The sequence below is a fragment of the Lathyrus oleraceus genome, chromosome 5, assembly GCF_024323335.1.
Source record: "Lathyrus oleraceus cultivar Zhongwan6 chromosome 5, CAAS_Psat_ZW6_1.0, whole genome shotgun sequence".
Lineage (NCBI taxonomy): Eukaryota > Viridiplantae > Streptophyta > Magnoliopsida > Fabales > Fabaceae > Lathyrus > Lathyrus oleraceus.
This window is the reverse complement of record NC_066583.1, coordinates 187,623,808-187,635,694: the sequence shown is the minus strand read 5'-3', so window position 1 is coordinate 187,635,694 and position 11,887 is coordinate 187,623,808.

Here is an 11,887-nt window from a genome sequence, read left to right as displayed (position 1 = left end):
TTTTGGGCATATTATAAGATATGGGCCACATACACTTAAGTGGGATTTTTAGCTTGAAGCCCACACAAGTGGTTCTATAAATAGAACCCTTGTGCAGAAGCATTAAATGCAGTTGCATTTTTGTTTTCTCTTTCTCTCTCTCTCTCTCTCACTCAAAGCCTTCATTCATAACAGCTAGCACTGAGATTGAAGGAATCCGTTCGTGTGGACTGAGTAGAGGCGTTGTCGTCGTTCAACATTCGTGATCGCTCCGTAGATCTGCATCAAAGGTTTCAATCGTCAAAAGAGGTAAATATTCTATCACTGATCATGCACATTCGTAAGGATCACTAAAGGAGAAAATTTTAATTTCTTCTGCGTTTTGGATCGCCGTTCTCCTTCATTAAGCATCCAAAACATCCTTAGTACTCTAAGGGAGCCCTTTTTGCAAGTGTGTATTGTAGGTTGGTATTTGTGAAAAGATTTGTGCAAACATGATTGAGGAGATGAGAAAAGAATATACATATTATTTACAATTTTGTTGTTTGAATGGATGAACCCATTGCCTACGTACCATCACAAAGGTAGGATCAAAACCTCGTAGTTCGGGGTAAAAATCTCAAAAAGATTGGTGAATTGATTTGGTCAAAAGCCTTAAGGTCTTTTGTTATCAAAGGGAGAAAACTCAACCTAAACCAACAATCCACCAAGTGAGGAGAGCTTCAACATACTAGTGAGGGATCTATCCTATAATAAGTATGGAAGACTTATAGTCCAATCACTAAGGATAAGGTGAGGTTTACATCAACCATTATGATAACTCAAACCTATGGCTAATCTTTATGAAAAAAGTTTAACAAAGGTGGCCATTGGAACCACAAAAATCACTTGAAGTGAGTTGGATTTACAAATTAGAAGTATTCACAAAATGAGGTAAAGGTATGAATTAAGGTTCATTTACAATGAGTATTAGTGAAAAGAGTTTGAAAAATCAAAGGCATATGGCCTAGGTTTCTAATTTGAAAACAATGTCAATGTTAGCACAAAATGAGTTTGGCTTGGGTTAGAGTGGAGAGAAGAAGAGAAGAGCTAGTCCTAAACATGCAAAGATGAGAGAAGAGATAAAACCCTTGGAGTTCCTTTCTTGAGATCATAAAGATGATTCAAGATGCTCATTTCCTTTGGACTTAGCAATTAACTCAAGCAATCAAACAAATATTCAATCAAGCTCCTAGGATCTCCATTTGACTTGTCTCTCATAACTTGGATATTCATGACAATGGTCCTTCTTACTATCTCAAGTTTGGAATCCTTATCACACATGAACAAACAATCACACGGTTCACAACACAATAAGAGAAATGGACAAAGAATGAGTTTAGAATAGGGGTCCTTTGAAGTCAACTTTCATGATTTAGCATTCTAAAGGCATGAGGCCTAGTTGCTCTTCAACAAGTTTAGCATTCTAAAGGCATGAGACCTAGTTTCTCTTGAACTCCTTTAATCATAGGTAAGGTCCTAATTCTAAGTCCTTTCTCCTTTTTGCATTGGGTTCACACAAACAATCACAAAAACAAGCACAAAGCCACAATATATTTATTCACAATAATGAGCTCAAGTGAGCAAAAGGAAAATAGCATAAACATAAAATATGAGCTCAAGTGAGCAAAGGGAAAAGGCAATATGAATAAATGAACAAGAAATTAAATTGCAAGAATTAAAGTTTGTAGTTAGTAGTTAATGTTAGTGTGTCATAAGACAATTTAGCACTATGTTAAGCAATAGTAAGTGGACTAATGTAGTAGTCACACCTATTTGAGGCCGATCAATAAAACTATAGGCAAATAAACACAAGTTAGAGATCATGACTAGTAAGCCAAGCTCCTACAACTTGCCATGCCAAAAGAAAAGAAGGAATGCCTTGTATGGATTTCAGGGTTTTTGCTTGACAAAGAAGCAACCTATCTTGGACACAAAGCAACTTACTTGATCTTTGATCAAGTTGAGTTTGATTTGGATCAAAGAAGGTTAAGCCTCTCATATGTCAAGACTAACCACAAATCATTAACTCATTGGCCAAAATAAAAAGAAAAAGAAGATGAAGATGAAATGAAATGGATAAAGAAGAAATCAAATGACATAATCAAAACACAATGATCAAATGTGAATGAAATCAACATCAATCAATGGTAAGCAGAAGAGAAATGAATATTAGAAGTCAATAAAGGTCAAACATATTTTTGGTATTTTTTGGAATTAAAATAAAACATAAAATAAAATGAACAAAATAAGGTCAAACTTCAAATTCAATTCAAATCCACTTGGATAAGTCCAATTGAATTATCATAAGTCTAACATGGTCAAACAATGTTTGACAAATTTTCTCAACATTTTTTGAAAATAGAAACTATTTTAAAACAATTAAAAACAAAGAAAAATAACACAAATGAATTAAAATCTCAAATAAATCTCAAATCAATTAAGAAATTGATGAGAATATTTTTCATAGACTTATCATCATCCATATGTGTTAAGAAAATATTTTTGGAATTTTTGGATATCAAAAAGTATTTAAAATGAATTAAAAACTATTAAAAACAAAATAATTCAAAAAAAATATTAAATGGAATCACAAAAATAATTAAAAATCAGATTATGAAACTAGATTTTTCAAGAAATTTTTTGGTGTTGGTCTCATATTTTTGTGATTCCAAATAAAATAGTTGTGAATTTTTGAAAATAAATGGAATAAAAGAAAAATAAAACAGAAATTAGAAAATATGAAAAATCAGGGAGTGCATGATCTGTTTCATTAATTGATGTGGACAAATCCAATGGCTCAAAGGCGCGTGCGTACCATGGTCCATAGTCAAACGCGAAGTAAAACGAATTAAAATAAGTCAGATGAATCATTGGCTAGGATTAGAACGCTGAAGCCTCATCCAAGGGCCTGGAATCATCCACGTTGGGACAGTGGTGGAAACCATCGCCTTCTCCGGTGGACCAACTGATTCTGGCCACCAGTTGCAGGTTTTCAAACCTCAACCAAAACGCACGAGCCTTATACCAAAATGAAGCTAGGGTGATGTACATCACCCCCGTAACCTTGGATTTCTCTCAAGATCTCTATGGAATGAGAAATCTGAGCTTGAATTTCCAGGTATGCAAACTGAAACTTCTCAAAACACAAAATCAAAGCCACCACTGGCTTGCCTCTCACACGAGGACTTCAGAAAACCATTTGAACACAAGCAATTCACATTATATGATGAGATTCAGATCAAAACAGTTAAGCAATAAACCTTTGTAAAGTAGCTTTGATCAGCACGATTCCTTCCAACTCTTGCTTGCAATTTGATCTTGAGATGTGATATGAGTGCAAGGCTAAGGAATAAGTCTTGAAGATCAACTGATTTTGTTGAAATTCAAGCTTGAATTGAGAAAAATAAAATCAGAATTCCTTTGGTATGGTTGGGTTTCCAATTCTGCAGAGCTTCATGTAGCCTTAAGGTTGAATTTAGAATGAGCATGGCATGGTATTTATAGCTGAGCTGCAAGGCAAGTGAGGTGAAACTCGTATACATGAAGTTTCGGGTCCTCCATGCATGGGCCTGTACAGGCGCATGTGAGGCCCAAACTCAAGTGGAAATACAAGTTGAACTCATTCCAAGTTGAATTGGACGTGCAATTTGAATTGTGTTTGCTTGTGTATGAAGATTCAAAGTGAATTGCATATTTGGTCATAAATGTTCCCCTCTTCGAAAGTCACACATAGAAACTCCAAACATAGGCATGTGAGTAATGGTTGGAAAGGTCTTGACATAAGGAACAAAAGCTATGTTGGACAAAAATCCATTTGGAGTTTGGAAAATTGTGAAAACTGATCATGAAGTTTGAGGTACAAAACATGCCTTTGAAAAATTTGCCAAAAATGGCCAACTTCAAGCCCTTCTGTTTCAATTATAAAAGCCTCAAATAGAAAAACCTCCAACATAAAAGTTGTAGATCTTTTCAATATGATAAATTTAGACTCAAATTTTGAATCATTTGGATTTTTGATGAGAAAGGTATGGGCACTTGAAGTTGGACTTTTTTCAACCTTAAATGGTTTTGGTCCAAAGTGACCTATAATGTTTTGTATTATCACATGTGTTTCTTTTAGGATTATTGAAATTCTAGCTAACAGACTTTCGATGTCACACTGGATGTTATGACATCCAATTCTGCACAGACAAGAATGATGCAGAACGTAAATGCAAAGTGCAGTAAATAACATAGAGAATTGTTTACCCAGTTCGGTGACAAACACACCTACGTCTGGGGGCTACCAAGCCAGGGAGGAAATCCACTATTAGTAGTATTAATTCAAGACTTAAACCAACTATTTAATCCTATCACTTAAGACCTACCCAATGCAATTTCAATCTAAACTAAGACCATAGTTCCTACTCACTCCCCCTCAATCACCACAGTGATTACAACCTTTAATTAGTTTAAAGTCAATGGCGAAGTAATACTTCAAACAACTCTTGATTGTGCTTAACAACTTTAATCAAGATACACAGCACTCACGCTTAAAAGCTTAGAGTGACACAACAGTTACAACTCAATGAACACCCTAGTCCAATGCAATCATCTAGGTGATAATTGCTTGGCTCACAAATATAACCTAATACAAAACACAATAAAAATACAGCTATGAAATACAATGATGTATTTAAAGCTTCACACTTCAAAATCCCTGAATTGCTGAAAGTAGGATTGCCATCCTTTTATAATACAGCACTTGGGCCTTGTACTTGAATTTCCTAAAATTAAGGTTAAGCAAGTTAACCTAATTTCCACATATTAGGGTGCTAAAAAATAGGCTATTTGTTAGGGCTCTTGAATTTAGCTCTTCTGTTAGTTTCCTGGATTTTAGCACAATTGTTAGATTCCTGAAAAACAGCCTGAGATAAATACTGAAACAGAAAAACTAACCAGCCTACACTTTAGCATATGCTGTCAGGAATGAATGTCATAACATTCAGTTTGACGTCCAGAACATAGGCCATATGCTAGGTCTGTTATTCTCCTGAAAAACAGACTGAAATAAATACTGAAGTGTACCAGAAAAACTAACCTACCTATAATTCAATATCTGCTGTCAAGGATGAATGTCATAACATTCAGTTTGACATTCAGACAATAGGCTATGTGCCAGGTCTATTATTCTCCTGAAAACAGACTGAACTAAATACTGAACTGTAGTAGAAAAACCAACCTGCCTATAATTCAGTATCTGCTGTCAAGGATGAATGTCATAACATTCAGTTTGACATTCAGACAATAGGCTATGTTCCAGGTTTGTTATTCTCCTGAAAAACAGCCTGAAATAAATACTGAACTATAACAGAAAAACCAACTAGCCTATAGTTCAATATCTGTTATCAGGGATGAATGTCATAACATTCAGTTTGACATTCAGACAGTAGGCTATATGCCAGGTCTGTTATTCTCCTGAAAAACAGATTGAAATAAATACTGAGCTATAACAGAAAAACCAACTATTCTATAGTTCAGTATCTGCTGTCAGGGATGAATGTCATAACATCCAGTTTGACATTCAATAAATCCTGTATTAGCTAATCATGCAGCATACTACTCAAGCATGTCATGACATCAGTCCAGACATCAAAGTACAGTAAGTGTTTTAACACAAAATACAGCCAATCAAAAACATCTACAAATATGAAATTTTGTCCAACATAAAATTTTAAGTAGACATATTAAGATGTCCAATTCAACTGGTCTCACTCAAAATAATGAAAAATGAAGAAGTTAGGTCCTTGGGAAGTTGACCAAAAATTAGGGTTTCAATCAAAATGACCTATAATGTTTTGAAATGAATGATGACCTTACATGTTTCAAATGGATTTTTGATGAACACGAAAGTTGTTCATATGGTTGTTAAGAACATTTTTGTTCTTGGGGTCATCTTCATTTGACAAACATATCAAAAGTTAGGTCTCAGTGGATCTCAATTTGGTCAGATGACTTGACTGGTCAACTTCTCATGTCCAAACTTCCAATCTTGATGAATGAATGATTGAGGATACTCACATAAGCTCATATATGCATAAAATTATGAATGAAATAACTTCCCTTGATTTAATTTGATCATAGGTTGAGGTTGCTTCATGAGCAAGGCATACTCAATGCACAGTTGAATTAGGGTTTCCTTGGGAAACAATCCTCAAGACCTTTGGTTTATCTTGATCAAATTGGAAAATTAAGATACTTGGGAGACATATATGATGATTGAGAGCTTTGGTAACCATTGTCATGCTTGCTTTCATCTTCATCTAGCCACTTCATTGAGCATAGGAGCCTCCTAGGAGAAAGGGATCTCATGATTGCTTGAGCTTCAAAACAACAAAGGTTAGTGACATATTTTTGTGCTTTTGGTTAGTAAACAAAATAATAAAAGCAATAATATACAATACAAGCATGCTTGGTGGTTTCAAACCAACTCACACAAGTCCCATCCCAAGGGTAAGGAGCCACGCATGCTATGATCCTTGAGGCAATGTAATGAGTAATGATATGATGCCATGAGGGATCTTAGGGTCAAAATTAGGGTCTTACAGTCCTAGAGAAACGAACTCGAGACCAGATAGAATGGGTAAGTAGAAACAACTAAAAATATGGGTAAGTAACAAACTTAAATTTATGTTGCAAGATAAAAATGACAAATATTACTTTAATATAAGATTTACAAATGTAGGGTAAAAGCACACCATGATAAAATTAGTCATAAAAATGGAGTAACTTTCTTCTATTGACTTATCCAACTCCTTAGACTGAGCAAAAATCTCTTAGTGCATCTCACGGAGGCTATCATCAGCCGTTTTCTGAATATCTTGAGATTTTTTCAAAGACTTTTCCAGCTCTTCTATCCTTTTCCAATAAGGATCTAAAGATAAGTTTTCTTCATCCAGAGCGTCCTCTACCGTGGATAAAGATGTCTGAGTAGAAGCCAAAGCCTTATTCTTCCCGTCACATCCCGATAAATTTTTTTCACCTTTTTGACCAAAGTGTTAGGATGTTCAAAAGGCTCCACAACAGCCTCTATAGAAAAAACAAGTTGGAAGCCTATCAGATACCGTCCAAGTACCAATTCATCTCAATAAGGTTCAACCCATTATTTGAAAATATTATTCTCCTTTCAAATAGTTCGAGCAAGAACACTTCCCCAGTCAAGCAACCCTAAAAGTTAGAACGGTTGATGCACGATGGGTATGATAAGCCAATTATTCTAATTCCCCTTATTGAGCTTCCTAGAAAATATTTGAAAATAATGCATAATATTTATCATAAATGAAGGACCGAAATTCCTTCGCCTTCCTTGGGCCAGGGCGAGCTAGTATCACAAGAGGTGAGTCCACTCGAATCAAAGGCTGCCTTCCTACAAATATGAGCCGATGAAGTTTAGCAAAGGGACTCTCAACCTGAATTTATTCAAGTTCAGGAACGTTAGCCAGATCTCCCTCTCACTCTAACTACAATGGAGATAAATATTATCTATCACTTCCCGTTTAGGAGAAATCCGAACTTCCATTTAAGTGTGTGAAGAAGTAATCTGAACAGGTGGAATGACGGATGTTCTGACGGGCGTACTTGAGATAGAAGTTCCCTCAATAGACAAATCACTTGAAATATCATCCAAAAGAGAGGTAACTCAAAGGTCCCTCCTCATATGCCTCATTTTTTCCTCACTTTTCATTTCATTTGCACAAATAACAAGAGAGACGTCAAAGGAAGGGTAGTTTAAGCAAATAATCAAGAAAAATGAGATTTCTATGTCACTTATCGAAAATAGCCTTACACTCATTCTCTTATTTAACATCCACCAATCAACAAGTCTAGATAAACCTTTTCAGTTGGTTCCTTCATAGCGCGTCAGGTGGAACGATGTCATCGACATAGCCAAGCTCCTCGCAAAAGGTCATCAATTTTCTATTCAAGAATAATTCTTCATCAAACAAATCCTCCTTATGTAAACATAGGATCCAACCCCCATCAAGAAATGACTCTAACTCCAATACTTATAGAATAAATATGTACACTCATATGAATGCCCATGTTCTAGTTTACATATCTTTGTGTGATCTTCTTTAATGAGTGGGGTAACCAGGAAGAGGTGATCCTTAAATTTATTCATGTTGTTAAATTAGGCTTCGAAGAATGTGGTGTTATGCCTTAACAAATCCAGTCTAAACCATGTGCATAATTTGGACTATTTTGAATCTTGCAGAGAAGGAAGAGCAATGCCACAGCCGGCTTACCCCACCCCCATTATGCTCACACTAATACTAGAAAACCTTGACAAACTCACATCTCACCAGATGCAACTGCAAAGGGGAGATCATCAAGTGGTTCATAACATTGATTTCAAATTCATTAAAAGGAAAACAAAAACCTATGAAAGAGAATAAGCACTCATGAAAGGGGATGACATACCCATCATATTCGTTGATATCCTCTTATATCCATTTAGGGGAAACACTCCTCAGTCAGATGAAGAACCCGCATCAATCGAAGTATGTTCTAAACCACCTTTGCGGGCGAAAGTGGAAATAGTCACCATTATGTCCCAATCCACCCAATCGAAGTTAAAGAAATCTCCATGATCAAGATTGCTATGAAGATAATCCAAATGCAAACAAAATATGGTTGCAAGCAATTTTAAACACAAACACTCCTAGTAGAAATTGCCAACAACAATACAAGTCTCTCGAGAAAGAAACAAAAATATAAAATGTTCACTACTTCGAAAACCTTAGAAAAATAAGTAGAGTTAAAAGAAAAATATTAAATTGTATCTTAGAGAATATGGATTTATCAAACACACATGTCAAATTCCAATGAATAATATCTTATGAACCTGACCAAAGGTTGGGACATGAAAGCTCAAACATAAAAATGACAAAGGAAGTAGAAAGAACTCATTTGCAAGCTGATAATGGCAGAAAATGTCAAAATAATTCTTTAGAAGCCTCTTATACACTACTCATTCATTAAGTCGAGTATGATCCACTATGCACCACCAACAATTGAGATTTCCTCGAAAAGTCATTGAAGTACTCAAGTGCTCTAAGGAAGAAGAAACATCATCACCAACTAGCATAGGTACATGCATCATTTGTTCCTAGTCAAATGTTACACATTATAAGGAAATAATTTAAAGCACTTGTTCCCAAGGAAAATTACACCCCATCAAAGGTTTTCACATACTTGAATCCAGTGGCTAGGTAGGAGCATGTATTACAGACCTTCATTCAATGAAGCAGAACACAGGCTTAAGGAAAACTATTTTGGGCTATCTACAAGGACCAAAGAAAAAATTCCCAATAGTAAATCAAAAGGGATAAAAGTGAAGACCATGTATACTCTATTTCACCTTCTGAATTGACGATTTCTCATATGGGATCTCTATTGGGTGTCTAAATCAATCTGATGGATGATCACGATCTAATCATCACTTCACACTTTTAGTTTCTAACCACTTCTCCTATTTAAGAGGGAAATCACACCATTTTTATGTATTCAAATCCATTCTCATTATCACATCACTTTTAACTCTCATATTGACTTGAGCATTGGAGTGCTAACCTTGTAAGTAAGTCCCCTCTCCACCACATCAGAAGCTCATGACCACCGCAAAAAGTTCTTCCTCCTTATTTACCGATAAACTATGGTTCCACTATGGAATATTAATCATCATTAGTCTGTTTTTCTTAGAGATAAATTGTACTTGACTTACACAGTTAGTGTCACAGATGGGCTATAAGAGACCAACTTGCAAGAGTTTGGTTACTTCCTTTTTCACAAAATCCAAATTCAAGGGGCTAAGACGCCTCTGGGGATGCTTAAATAATTGTTACAATCCTCAATTAGTATCTGATGCATACACAATGACATGTTAATACTAGGAATGTCAGTCAATGTCCATCCAATTGCACTCTTGTGTTTCCTCAATACTTGCATTAACTTTTGTTCCTATTCAGATTCAAGTTTAAATGAAATTATTATAGGAAACTTTTCAGTCCCTTTTAGAAATTCAAATTTCATATTTTCAAGGAGTGGAAATCAAGTGGTTACTTAAGTGATGGTAAAAGTTGGGTAGAATTAGAAGTTACATCTGCAACATCAATTTTTTTAGTAGAAATAGCAAAGGAAATATCATAAGAAATATCTACTAGAAAGCAACTACAATCTCAACACAAATTCAACATAAATGAGTTTCATTATAAACACCACAAGTATATGTTATCACAATCAGTCTGAGAAGGAAAATCAACAAAAAGTAAATTCATATATATTTTATCAACCAAATAAACATGTGATTATATTTAAAAAATAAAACGCTCTTCCATCATGTGTTAAAATTTACAATTTTATCAACAAATTCCATCGAAAAAGTTCCATTATTGACATAAATATTTGTTTTAGAAGTTTTTAAGAATGACCTACCTAAAATTATAGGTGCCCATTGGACTTTGTATCTCCCTCCATATTTAGAACGAAAATATACATGAAATATCAATTCATTAACCTGAACAAGTGCATCTTTCACTAATCCAATCAGGAAAGCACTGCTTGTATTTTCTATCTATATGGTAACAAATGTATACTATAAAGGTCTAAGAGAAAGTGTGTTAAAAATAGATGTAGACCTAAAATTAATGGAATAACTTATATATAGCATGGAATTTTCAAATTTATTATCACCTATGGTACATGGAATGGAAAAATATCCCCGAGCTTGTATTTATGGACATGGGTGAAATTAGGGCAAAAACATTGTGCCTCATGTTGAGTGTGCATAATTCTTATCTTGTGTGTGCACAAGTCTGTGAGATGCGCGTTGTGAGGGTGGAAACACATTTAATTCCTTTTCAACCTTCTCTTGTGTGTGTGAAAGTCTTTGAGAAATTTTGCAAATTTTAGAATTTTCTAATTGCTTCAAGGTGTGGAGTGTTCACTTTCATCATTCTAAATGTATCTAATATTTCCTTGTCCATATCTGCCTCATCCATTTTTAAGTCTTCATTTTTAACTAAGGGAAAGGAAGTGGTATAGGTTGTTCTTGCTCAACTTTAACATGTTAAGGTTCAACAATTTTTTTCTAGGTGTTGGTTAAATAGTTTTGCCGAATCTCAAACCAATGACACCAACATTAGGAAAATTCAGGTTTACTAATGTCTCAAAAAGTAGTTGGTTCGATCCTTGAGCCTGAATATAATTAATTGAATTGACTAGTTGTCCGATACTTGTGTCCAAATTGTGAATGGTGGAATTTTTTCTTCGTTGAAATTAGAGATTTTGGACACCCATTTGCTTGACTAGGTCCTCTAGTGAAGGTTCAGGTCTAGCAACTAGTGGGTTGTTTTTGTAATGCCTATGTTATTTCAGTGTAGATGAATTTTCATATATCATGTTTGAATGGTTTCTCCGACTAGAGTGGTACCTCTTAGTGGATAATTCAAGGTTATTATACCTTTCGTAGTTGTTAGCTTGAGAATTATATATGTTTGCAGCATATGCTTGAGACAAATAATATTTGGAGGATCCTCTTGCAAGGTAGGACATGAATCTCTTGGATGCTCAAGAGAAGTGAAAGTACCACAAAGCCTTGTTGTTTGAGTTTTACTTACTTCTAATTATTTTACAAATGAAGTAAGCCACTAAGTCCGTTCTTTAGATTCTTGAAAGGATGCAGAAGAAACTTGAATCTCATTCACTCCTCTTGTTAATACCACTTAATTTTTTCTATTATTACTTTTGAGATTGGCTGCATTATGCAAAATAACATGGAGTTTGTTCAAGTTGTTTCTAGTACAGAAAGGCACATTTGGAACACGAT